We start from the raw sequence: 13,515 nt of genomic DNA on the forward strand, positions 1-13,515 counted from the left end.
CCACTGACAATGTGCTCTGCAATAAACCTCTCCTACACAGATTTGATTTCCAGGAAGCCCACCCTAAGACATTCTCCCTCTTTTCTTTTTGCAATCCTCCTTTGTGATTAAAAATGAACCATATGGTGGCTCATTGGTGCTAGTAAAGCACAAATGTCAAAGTAAAGTTTCAAAGTAAAATTATTCTTTAACTTCTAAAGCCTCTAAATATCCTGAGAATTTCCTCTCAATAATTTCCACAAGTCTTCAAATTTCCTTTCATCCTCATCTAATTAAAAGTGCCATTGTCAAAGCCATGTCATATAAATAAGAAACTATTGTTATTAATTTGGTTATTTTCTGTTATAATTAGTGGATTTGCAAACACAATCTTCATTCCTGAACTACAATATTTGATTCTTCTAGTGCTCATCGTGGCAGATGTGCCTTATTTCATTGAGGTCTGAATTTAAATAGATTTCTATGGGCTGGCCTCTTGTTCCTTTCTTTTAATATTTTTGCTAGAAAAATTATTTTCAAGTTCAAAACAACTGACTTTGAAATAAACTGTTGGAACCCAACCTGTCTGCAAGTGGGAGCTCACAATCACTTCAAATAATTGGCTTTGGGAACAGAGAGGAGCCTGACAACATTTCAGGGACTTGAAACAAGCCTTCAGGCTTCCCTCGATGGTGCAGTTGCCCAGTTGCCTAACTGTGTAATAGTAGAAGGGTCCCAGCTGGGCTTTAGCAATTTCATTTCCCCGACTTCAGATCACTGCTTGGCCCACACCTATACTGACCATCTGAAGTGTCTGGCCATGCACAGCCACACGTGCAAAATGGGCAGCAATTATTTCCTGCTTGTCCAGCATGTGAGGTCACCTCGTATACCAAGCCAAAAGCTTCTCCTCACCCCTTTTTTGGGAGGTAAATTAGGGCTGAACATTTTATTAGATCTTTTAGTGTTTTTTTTTTTTGTTTGTTTGTTTTTTTATCAGCAGTACTGTCTGAGGGACTGGAATTGTAAATGAGCAAGTTCAGGGCTTACCATCCACATGAGAGCAAAAACTCAGAAGAATAACTATAGACAGAAGCATACCAGCTAAACTCAAGGGGGGACAATGAAACTGGTGTATACAAATACTAACAAAAGGAACATGAATTTTCAGCTATTAATTGACAAAGCAGCTAGATTAATGGGTAATCAAAGCTGCTTCCTTTAAATATTCAAAAGGATTAACAGCAAAACCGAAGTATCCTATAGGATTAGTAAATGATATAAAGACCCATTCGGATGCTAATAAAGTCTCAAGAACATAGCTAGAAAGTGGATGCTACCTCAGGCAAGAGAGACAACCCAGCAGGGCACATGAGCCACCCAGTTCTGGCACAAGCTGGAGCTGGAAGGAGTACCCGGTGTGAACAGGTCCTCTCCAGCAGAAGGGAGGCAGGCAAAAATTGTTCTATATCCATCTGAAACATATATATTTTCTACTATTAGTAAACAGTGTTTACTATTTTGCTGGTGTGCCATTGAGTCATATTTATTTCTTTGTGCACAAAAAGCAATATGTTGCATATATTCTCTTGAAAGATATCCATGAAATGAAGGCAAGTTCTAATGTTCCAGCTTAACTACTCTGTGATTCTCTGGCTTATGCCACAATCACACACTGAAACAGTGACAAAATTATACTAAAAAATAAGTTGCTAGAGAAACTTATAACACAAAGTAGGCTCATTTAAAGACTTGTCTCAAAAAACAAACTAAAAAAAAATAATTATTTTTGTCTCTTTTTGTCGTTCGCTGAAATAGGTATTGAAGCTGGAGCTCTAAGCCACCTCAGCGAGTTACTCATTTTTCTGAGGGTATCTCCATGTAAACATGAAGTATGTATGTTAATAAATTTTTATCTGTTTTTCTCTTGTTAATATGTCTTTTATTACAAGGATTCAGCTAAGCATTTTGAAGAGTAGAGGGAAAATTATTTTTCTTCTCCTGCACATCAGTTCTGTTGCATACCAGTTGGCATTACACCATTACTTTCTTCTATTGGAGCTGATATTCATTTGCTCGCTTATTCAACATATATCATTGAAGGCCTGCTGTATGCTAATAGCTATATACTATTCAAGTTGTGAGGTACAATGATGGAGCAAAGTCTCTCCCAATTCTTCCAAGCCCAGGCAGCAGGAAAAACTGTAAAAAAGGAAATGTCCCTTGTACTGAGGTTCTTGGAAACTGCAACTTTATTTCTTTGTGTGTATGTTCAAGATCCCTTGACTGTCAACTAGTATGTTAACTGACATAGGCTAATGAGAAAAAGACAGAGGCAGACTTATAAATAAAATATGCACTTATGCCAAATGAAAGCAAATCAGGAACTTCCACAAAGTTTCTCTGCAGTTCAAATGGAGAAATGGGGCAAGAATTGGGACCATCCCTTGCATGCAACCACATAAGCATGCCAAATTCCAAAACCCGTACTGTGGCTGTCCAGGACATATTCAAACTGTGAGTTGCAATTTAATTTCAACAAAACTTCATCTACGTCACATCGACTTAATGTTGTTAATTTGGGTCTTAATTGGTTTTAGGGTTTAATTGTTATTTAGTTTGTAAATTTGTTTTAATTTTACAATTCAAAGAGATATAAACATCAAGAATTTATACTTGGTTTTGCACTTGCACATACGTAAGTAACGTTGTCATTAACTGAATTTAATGACACTGAGGAAAACTTCCTTGGGTTCATATAAGCTCTGAAAACTGATTTATTATATTCACTGTTGGCTGTTTCCAACAAGGAGTTATCATTCCAGCTCCCATTGATGGAGCTACCCCTTTTTTCAATTGTTTGTCGATCCCAGAGTTGAAAGCAACAGTCCCTTTTTGTTATCTAGAGGCTTGAGGGGACACTTCTGGCCTTCTATGTGCAGGGGCTGTAATTTCCTTCAAATTTATCAGTGAAAGAAAATGGTGAGCTGAGAGTTAGCAAACATCTGAAAACAATAAAGCGGAAAGGAAAACCCAATTCAGTCTATTGCCTTAGGGAATGGGGAAAAGGCTGTGTTTTCTGATAACACAGGGAAACTTTGTGGAAGATACTACAGTACTGCAGTTGTCCCCGTAGGCATGGAGAGGAGGCATTTCTTACACCGCACAGCTAGAAGGTGAGACTGCCATCGATACCTGGCCATCCTTCAGTCTCCCTATCTCAAAAACGCAGGTGAGGAAGGCAAGGTTTTGTTCAACACAGTTCCCCACTGCTGGTTCTCAAACGTGCACTGGGCCATGGCAGTTTTCACCAGTCTTTGACAAAATGAGAAAGATAAGGTCGACTAGTGTTTATATAAGCATGTTGGTGTAAGTTACCAACTGTCCTTTCCCAGGAAGAACTGTTCTTTGTTCTAAGATGTGACCTTCTTACTTCTTTGTGATTGAAATGTCCTGGGATACATTAGCTGCACACACGCTCAAAGAAAGCTTCCCCTCCAGATAAGAAATCAGACATATTCACAGGTTCTGGCCTTTCAAAACCACAAAGTAATATGAACTAATGAGACATTCTGACATTTTAAAATATAACAAATATAATTAAACACCCTTTCTTTTATAAAATTGTGTTAAGAATAGGTGATGGTTGTCTCTTTTTATTTTTATTTTCTGTTTATTTGGACATGTGAAAAAATTGTCAATCTTATTTTAGTCCCAGGGATTTTTGCTTATTTCTTTTTTGCTTTTTGAAGTTTTACTGGTTCATGAAATCCAAAAGTTCAAGAACTATGGAGTATTGACAAGAGCTTGTGACTAAGGGCAGGGGAAATGGAGTTTTCACTGCTGGCGTACACCACCCTGGGAACATTGCTTAAACCCTTTCAAAGCTTCAGGGCCCTCATATGCAAAATAGAGATGATGGTGTCTTTCTGCACAGAGCCACTTGTGAGGAGTAATGAAAAAAATACATAAAACATCTGAGAGCTTAATAAATGAAAGTTACCATCATTGATAACCATCAGCCCTTGGTTTTCATACATTCAATATAAAGTCAAGATATTTCATTGGGAAGACTCAACATCCTTTAACATCAGAAACAAAGCACAAGGCCATAATTTCCGACCTGACTAGGTACTTATTTTGTCTGGACTAGACCAGACTCCAGCTACACATGCATCTAAAAAAAAATATATTAAAGAGAAAGAAATTAGAACACCTAATGGTGCTTTTGCCTATAAGATAACAAACAACCAGTTAAGCTGATGTTTTTAGACATAATTTGACATCATTTGAGACAACAGCTCCCAGTATCTTTTGATGGGAACCCATCTGACTAGACATACATGCTGAGACAAAACAATATACCATGTTTTTAAAAATAAATTTTCAACATTGAGAAAAAAAAAAAAAAACTTTAGCGAATCAAAGGAAACAGGAATTAGTATACTTGCCCAGAACAATAAGAATTGCTTACTTAAAATCAAATATACTTATGTCATTAAAATTTAATTCATGAAGCTTACTCTTTTATGTGACTCATTTGAAAACCCTATAAAGTTGTTGTTAATGGGCAGGTACTCTTTACTGGCCTTATTTACCTGAGGGTTTTTTGTTTTATTTTATCTTGTTTTGTTTTAATTATGTATAGGTCTAAACATAAGCCAACCTCTTAAGAAAATATAGATGTTAATAGATTTAAGTTGAGGAGACTACGTGTTTTTCCTTGTTTGGATAATGTTCAGTGACCAATTTTTAGCCATTGAGGAAATAGCTCAATTTTATTCTAAACAGACACCAACTGAGAAAATAACATAAGCCACTCTTTTATTTACCTGGGGATTTGAGAGTCCTGGAAGTTCCTGTAGGTTTCATGAGTGAAAGAATCAACACTCTTGCTTTTCACAGACATGTCAAATTGGCTGTTCCCTAAATCAAAACATGGCATGGTACAAATTGAGGTCTTGATGTGGCACATTTCTGAGATACTCTTCATGAATATATGTTTTTAATTCAGCGAATTATTCATCTAGACTTAGCAAATAAACCCCTTACCTGTTCCCTAACCCTTTCTACTGAGCTTTGTTTTCCTTTCCCTTGCAATTTGCCATGGCTTAGCAACTGATAAATGAGTCCTTGCTGGAACACCATTTGACCATTAAATAATGCCTAGGGAGCTATATGAGCTGAAAAACATGGACTCTGAATAGAAAAGGCCAGAACAGGGACACCTCAGTGGATCAGGGGTTGAGTGTCTGCCTTTGGCTCAGGACGTGATCCTGGGGTCCAGGATGGACTCTTGCATTGGGCTCCTTGTGGGGAGCCTGCTTCTCCCTCTATGTATGTCTCTGCCTCTCTCTCTGTGTCTCTCATGAATGAATGAATGAATGAATGAATGAATATCTCTAAAAAAAAAAAAAGGCCAGAACAGTCACAAAAGCCTCCAGATAACTTCAAAACGAGGGCATCAGAGAGAACTGTCTACCCTCTACTGCATACATAGCCCACTGAAGTAGGCTCTGCTTACCCCTAATCCAAATCTTAGAATGATATCACATCACTCCTCAAACACAGCTTCAGGGAACTATTTTCATCCAGAGCATTCCCTCAATATACATCCTCCAAACATACATTAATCTAGAAAACTAGATCCTTGCCTTGAGCCCATCCATTTTTTTCTTTGAAGGTAGTTAGCCAATTTCAGATATAATTTCTAAATTGAGGGCAGCCCGGGTGGCTCAGCGGTTTGGTGCCGCCTTCGGCCCGAGGCCTGATCCTGGAGTCCCGGGATGGAGTCCCACGTCGGGCTCCTTGCATGGAGCCTGCTTCTCCCTCTGCCTGTGTCTCTGCCTCTCTCTGTGTTTCTCATGAATGAATAAATAAAATCTTAAATAAAATAAAATAAAATAAAATCCCCAAGGTTGTCCCAACTTTAAAAAAAAAATTTCTAAATTGAAGAGTCAAAATTATAACATCTTTTTCTTTTCAGTTTGTTGAATGATTTTTAGTAAATTGATTTAGTTCTTGAAAATCTGGCAGAGCTCTAACAGAGAAATTATTTCACTCAGAGACCTCCATTTGCAGAGGCAGGATTTCCCCATGTGCATGTTCTCAGCCACATAAGCACAGATATCCGCTTGTCCTTGGCATCCTCAGGTGTAAGCTCTATGTGTTTGCAGAAGATTCCATTCTTGGAGAGAACTCTATTCTCACAGCCCAAATGGACTTAAGAATTGGACTTTTCAAAAGTAAGTTTGAAGAGGTGGAATAATCAAATCCCAAAGCAATTCTTTTCTTTATCCCCTTGAGCTTGAAAGGTGGTAATCACACATTTTTTCCTTGTGAAATTCCATGGACCAATCCTTTTATATGCAGAGGGTAATAAATCACAGTTATTTCAAGCATTCATTTATTAAACTCTTGCTTTTTATTCATTTTACTTTTTAATTTGATAATGCTACCAATTAAAATGCCACCTACTCAGTTTTGAAATCTATATAGACTTTTAAGTGGCTTCCATTTTAGAAAAAAAGTCAATGCATTACAGAAATAGACCTCATTAGTGGCAAACAGTCGAAGGTAGATTCTATTGATATTATCCAAATCCTATCATTCTTCAAGAATAAATGTAAACCCTAGTTTCACCATAGAAATTCTTCCTGACTTCCCAGTCTGAAAAGGTTTCTTCCAAACTTCCAAGCAACTCAATATTTGTAATTAGTTTCTAAGATCATGACTATATTGTTGTCTTGAGTTCTTTTTATATCTTAAATGTCATTTTACTTTTAATGTATTTATGCTTTGTCCGCTAGCCTAGCTTAGAAAAAAACTCCTTACATTCAGGAACCATGAGTTACAACTTTTTGCATTTTTCCCCTCTTACAATATTGTCATTTTAAAAAATAAAAAAAATAAATAAAAATAAATAAATTAATTAATTAATTAATTAAAAAAATAAAAAATAAACCATATCAGTCAGTGTGCTGGGTAAAGGGGGCACAAAGACACCTCAGTTTATTTTTGGCTTCACACCCTTCCATTTTTGATCAAGGAAGGAAAACAACTAAGTAAAATAACATGTCAAAGAATCTCTGAGGAAGGAAGATGTACAGAGAATGGCACAGAGCTGAAGAAGCTAGTTCTATAGTGGGTTGTCTGTAAATATTTGTTGATATAAATTGATAATTTGCTTTTAATAGCATATATTATGTATTTCTGTTTTATGTTTACTTTTATATTTCCCCATTACTGTGTAAGACAAACATCTGCAGCAATTTTCATTCATCCATTCCACAAATATTTATTATGTAAATATGTCACTCACTGTGCTTAATGTTAGGGATACAAGAAGGTACAAGACACATATGGTCTCTGCATCATGTAGCATAGTTTTAGGAGTTTAGACAAAATACAAATAAGCAAAACAAAACAATTATAAACTATGACAAGTGCTTGAAGGATACACACAGGTGAGCTGAAATACAGAAGAGTAAGGAGCAAACTCCTTTACTTAGATTGCTCAAGGAGGATCTCCCTGAGGAGAAGCAAGCTTACAGAGAAGAGGAAAATTATTCTGATATTAGGAGTATGTGCAAAGGCCCTGGGGCAAGAAAGAACCAAAGTAAAATCTGTTTGACAGGAACATAATATAAGGAGGCAAGTGATTCAAATTAAGGTTAGGGATGTAGGCAGGGACCAGATTCCGGCGAGTTTTATAATCCACAGTAAAGATACATTCCTTTAATCTAAGAATAATGAAAAGCTACTGGAGATTTTAGCAATAAAATAACATGGGCTTTAAAGAGGATCACTCAAAATACCTGGGTGGCTCAGCGGTTGAGTGTCTGTCTTCAGCTCAGGGCATGATCCTGGGGTCCTGGGATTGAGTCCTGCATCAGCTCCTTGAAGGGAGCCTTCTTCTCCCTCTGCCTATGTCTCTGCCTCTTTCTCTGTGTCTTCCATGAATGAATAAATAAAATCTTTTTAAAAATAAATAAATAAAAATAAATAAAGAGAATCACTCAATATGTTATGGGTAGCTGAACGGCGTATCGATTAATAGCATTGATTTTGGATCTGTGTCTGTGTGACTTTGAACAAGTTCCTTATCTTCGCTCTGCCCTGATTTCTGATCTGTAAAATAAGAATAATAATAGTATACGCCCTAAAGACTGTTAAGACCACTAAATAAGTTAATACCTACAAACAGCTTTAAATAGTTATTGGCACATAGTAATTGCTATATGGGTGTTAATTTTTTTCAGTTTTATGGAGAAAAAGGATGGATTATTAAATAGAGGAAATTGAAAAAATTGAGTAGCCGTCTGCCCAAGATAAATAAGTTGGATCTACTCTTCATACCTTATACCGATATAAGTTTCAGATGGCTCAAAGATGTAACTGCAAAACATAATACAATAAATATACTAAAGAAATAAAAGAATTCAAAACTAGCTTTAGAGCCACTATTTATGTATGACAAAACAAATGTTATAAAAATATACCGATAAATATAGAGAGGGACAATATTAAAATCAAAATTGCTGTTGGCAGAAATCAGCACAGGCAGAATTAGAGGAACAAATACTAGAAAAATGTCATTCAAATCACAGAGAGCTACCTTCCCTAACATAAAAGAGTTCTGGGGCACCACTCGGTGGGTTAAGCCTCTGCCTTCTGCTCAGGTCACAATCCTCAGAGTCCTAGGATCCAGCCCCACATCCAGCTCCCTGCAGGAGTCTGCAGCTCCCAGCAGGAGTCTGCTTCTTCCTCTCCCTCTAGCCCTTACTGCATTTATGATCTCTTTCTCTCTCTGTCTCTCTCAAATATTAAAAAAAAAAAAAAGCTCCTGCACATCAGTAAGTAAACAAAGCCAACTACCAAACAGAAAAATAGGCAAATAGGTTATCTACTGTTACCCAGGTAAAGAAGAGGAAGGGTCCCATCTTATCGTGGACCTTAAAAATCTCTGCCAGCAACCTCATTTTTAATTCTGTGTATGGCCAGCTTGGATGCCTACCATTTGCACCCCAACTCTTGTGTGTATGTGTGCATATGTTATCTGGATTGATGATTCACTTACATTATTGTTCGGGAACAAGTTTTTTTGTCTGTTTTTTATTTGTTAGTTTTTCTTAAAGTGTTCCAATGAACTATGACTGTCATCTGCAATAATATCTTCCTTAGATTAATTTTCCCAGTTGAATCCAGGAGATTTCACCATTGGTGACAGTAAAAGAAAGAAAGAAACCAAATGGATCATTTGGACAATCTACTGATAGGATCTTTATTTGTTCTATGATATGCTGACTGAAGACAGAATCACACACCTTTTCTGGACTACTGGCCTCAAGACTGCATTCGATTTTGAAAAACTTTAACTCAAATTTTTTTCTAAGGGAAAAGAGAAATACTCCTTTGCTTATTTGCTCTAGTCTTATAAACCTGGGATCTGGCTGGGCAAGGCCTCATTATCTGCAGGGAATGAGGCCAAAGTTGGAGGGGCAGGTCTGCCAGGGTATAGACTCAGGGGAGGAGGTGGCAGGCACCAGACCAGAAGTCAGGTTCACAAAAGCCTGTTAGCAGTCTGGGTGCCTGCTCCCCCGTAGTTCAGAAGCCAGATAGCTGCCCCAGCACCAACAATTATAACTAGAGAAAAAAAAAAAAAAAAAAACAGAAAGCCAAACCAGACAAGCCTTGATCGTAGGGGAGCTGAAAAATGGATAGATCATCAAGCAGGGACTTATGCATGAAAACCAAGGTCTCAGAATGAAGGCATATGGTTGGGAGTGGAATAGAACAAGGGAGCTAAACTCCAGGGAGCTCAGATAAAGTTTTACAGATCCTAGATATTCTGTTACAGTACAGTAATCAATACATTGAAATAATACCTTCCTGTTGATAATTAGCTACTTTTTGCATTCCCCCCTCACCTTCAACCAATGCCTCCTTCCCCTCTTCTAACCACCACAAACACATAGGGCCAATCAGCCCTTCTCCAATGCTCCACCTGACTCCACAAGGAACCCCTATTGATAGCACCGGCCTCCCAGGGGAAGTCAATCTGTATCCCTCTCCCCAAGATTGCGGCTGCCCATTAGCCTCTCCCTGGATGTCTCCCTATGAGGCCATGTGTTGGAACTGCAGCCTCCACTTCAGGCTACCACCAAGGACCAGTTGTTACACATATTTAATATCACCAATACTTAAGTCTCTTCTATTTAGGCCAGGATTGGTCCTCCTAGAAACATGCACATACACATACACACACACAGCTAAACCTACAGTTAAAATGATGGGCCAGGGGGATCCCTGGGTGGCTCAGCGGTTTAGCGCCTGTCTTTGACCCAGGGTGCGATCCTAGAGTCCCGGGATCGAGTCCCACGTCGGGCTCCCTGCACTGAGCCTGCTTCTCCCTCTGCCTGTGTCTCTGCCTCTCTCTCTCTCTCTCTATGTCTATCATGAATAAAAAAATAAATAAATCTTTAAAAAAAAAATGATGGGCCAGATAATGGCAACGGTATCAGCAGTAGGGACAGAAGAAATAAAATACGGTAGTCCCCTCTTATCTGTGGGGATACATTCTAAGATCCCCCAGTGGATGCCTGAAACCATGGATGACACCAAACCCTATACATGCTGTTTTTCCTATATATACCTATGATACAGTTTACTTTGTAAATAAAGCACGGTAAAAGATGAACAACAACAAATAACAAATAACACTATTATAACATTATACTATAATCAGAGTTATATGAATACGGTCTCTCTCAAAATATCTGACTGTTCTGTATGTACTCACCTTTATTCTTGTGGTGATGTGAGATGATAAACCCGCAGTGCAGTGAGGTGAATGACATGGGCGTCATGACGTAGCATTAGCCTACTCCTGACCTTCTGCTAATTCATCAGAAGGAGAATCCTCTGTTTCCAGACCTCGAGGAACTGAAGCCCCCCCCAAGGAAATAGCAGACAAGAGGATCAGGAAACTACTATAGAGGTGTCCCCCACTTTTTGAAAGTTCACATTACACCACTTTGCTTTTATGAAAGACCTACAGTAGTACTCGTTTTCACTAACCAGAAGAAATCCAAAGAGGACTTTTGCTTTTATGATAAAAGGTGAAAATAGCAAGACGTGAGCACCCAGAGCAGCGAGAGGGTCCCACCGAGCTCCTTCCCCAGAACCACACTCATCATCTTAACATCAAGCCACCAGAACTTTGAACTGTGTCTGTGTCTGTCTTTGCTTTATTTCAATTTATTTTGTGCATTTGTTAGCAAGATGTGTCCTAAGGTATCAGAAAAGCCCGAGAGGTTATTTTTGGGGTCTGGGAATGCTCAAAAATGTTTCCATATAAATAAATGTTGATGCTTCTTCACTTTATGACATTTTGTTTGGGAAGCTTTCATTGGAATGTTCTACTTATGGATAGCCGGACAAAACCAGTACTTAAAATCCAAGCAGTGTCTGATTCAAAAGAAAAGTGTAGCTTTGTGGCTCTCGTATATAGGTATGCAGAATAATTACATGGGGAGCATGTTAAAATACAGATTCCCAGGCTTACTACAGACTGAATCAGGACCTATGAGGGTGGAGTCCAACATCCATGGCTTTATTAAGTGTCTCATGGAATCTTTCTGCTCAGCAGAGTTTGGGCACTTTGATCTCATCTATATCTAAAGCAGTATCAACATAGTGTGGATTTCTTGAGACCTCTAGCCCACTGATCCCACCTTGACCAGATTTTTGTGCTGAATGTTATAGCTGCCAGGAGGTGAGGGGAGGCTGGAAAGGATGAGGGTAAAAATACTTACAAAGACAAAAACTGAAATAGATGACAAATGAACGAATCTTGTATTGAGAAAAGCGTGAAGCAATCTATCTTCTAGGTCACTTTAATTACTGCTTTTAAATTACTTGTAATACTGAACACAATTGTAGATTTGGGTTTTTTTTTTTTCCAAAGCTAAAAACAAGGATGAACTATTATCTTCGAAATGTATTTTCCTCGAGTCCATGTAGCTAGTTATTATTCAAGATAACACCATACAGAACAAATGAAAAAGAGCTGACTGTGAAAAATAATCTGTGAGAATCCAACTGGGAAAAAAGGGTGGTGTGAAGAAAAATCATAAAGGGTTTAGAGTTCATGAAGAATCAGCTCAAATAATGTTCAGTACAAAATTTAACATGAGGTAATAAAAGTTTATGACCATGTGTAATACTTAAATGGAGAAAAGTCAACGCAAGTATACCTGCTTTCCCTCCTTTTGTAAGAGAATCTGTATTTTGTTCTTGGCAGTTCCACTGCCCCCTACATGGTGAGTGGCTTCATGACTCTGTGGCCATCCCTCCCCTTCCTCCATCCTCCTTCTGTCTTAACTGCACGTGCTGCTATCTGGATCCCCCCACAGGTCGAGCAGTAGTCTGGAGAGGTGGCCAGCAGAAGGGCTGGACTCCACAGCACTGGGGGAACACATGTACCCAATAAAGAAAGTCAGCATTGAAACTCCAAGAAATCCCAGTCCAAACACCAGGTCCAAATGATTATGAGCCACAAGTTCATGGTCATTATCCTGTATGTGGGGACAATACACATTTGGGAATAAGAGGAAGGTCTGGGAGAGCAGATTTCCAATGGGTAGGTGGTGGCAGCCTCCTAAATGGGCCAGAGGTAGAAGGAGACACTGACAAGGTCAATCTTACTAAACTGAACCATTGACCGTATTACTTCCCTGCTGGAAAATCCTCAGTGACTTTTCATTTCCACCCACAAGGGCCTCTCATGTCCTGGGGCCAACTTTCCTTTCTAATCTTATCTCACACCATTCATTCGACTGCTGGGCAAAATTTAAGTTCCTGCTGCATGTCAGATTCTACTGTGTCCTGGACGCAGGGACAATAAAAAAGCACTGACTGATTCCATCTGCTGGAAATCCACAACTAGAGGGCAGGCAGGCAGGGAGACCAATCACAGCAGGTCTAATAGGCATCTTGAAACTGGATATTTGAAATTGATTTGATCTCCCCTCTCAAACCTGTCCTTCCCACAGCCATCATTCAGCAAATGACCATAATCTTCCTTCCATTTCTTCAGGTCAAACCCTCAGAGACATCTTTGATTTCTCTCGCTTTCTTTCACATCCTATAGTTGGCAAGTCCAGCTGGCTCTGCCTTCAAAATGCATTGAAGAGCCGATCACTTCTCATCAACTTCTCTGCCACCACCATGGCCTAAGCCACCAAATTCTCCTGCCTGGATTATTGCTCTTGCCTCCAAATTATTTTTCTAGTTCCATCCCTTGTCCTATGGTAAATTCTCAGTACAGCAGGCAAAGCAATATTGTATTTTATTATAAATAAAGTCAAGTCTATAGCCCGCCTGCTCACATCTTCCATTGGCTTTTCATCTCACTAAAAATGAAAGCTGATGGTGTTAGAGTGGCCTCCAGGACCCTGTATCCTCTGGCCCCCACTGCATCTCCCACTGCCTCTTCTCCTACTCTCCTTCTTGTTCATTCTGTTCCCATAGGTG

The 13,515-nt window shown here is 38.8% G+C and overlaps 1 long non-coding RNA gene across 1 annotated transcript in view; it reads right to left on the reverse strand.

Moving 5' to 3' along the window:
• Positions 1 to 11,761, reverse strand: part of LOC129522880 (uncharacterized) — a 42,434-nt gene extending 30,673 nt beyond the window's left edge. The window contains exons 1-3 of the long non-coding RNA XR_008667001.1: positions 10,781 to 11,761; positions 7,797 to 7,955; positions 4,812 to 4,905 (exon numbers count right to left, since the gene is read on the reverse strand). This is a non-coding gene — a long non-coding RNA (uncharacterized LOC129522880). The remainder of the gene's footprint in view (positions 1 to 4,811; positions 4,906 to 7,796; positions 7,956 to 10,780) is intronic.
• Between the last annotated feature and the right edge of the window lie 1,754 nt (positions 11,762 to 13,515).

Source organism: Nyctereutes procyonoides, unplaced genomic scaffold, assembly GCF_905146905.1.
Source record: "Nyctereutes procyonoides isolate TBG_1078 unplaced genomic scaffold, NYPRO_anot_genome, whole genome shotgun sequence".
Classification (NCBI taxonomy): domain Eukaryota; kingdom Metazoa; phylum Chordata; class Mammalia; order Carnivora; family Canidae; genus Nyctereutes; species Nyctereutes procyonoides.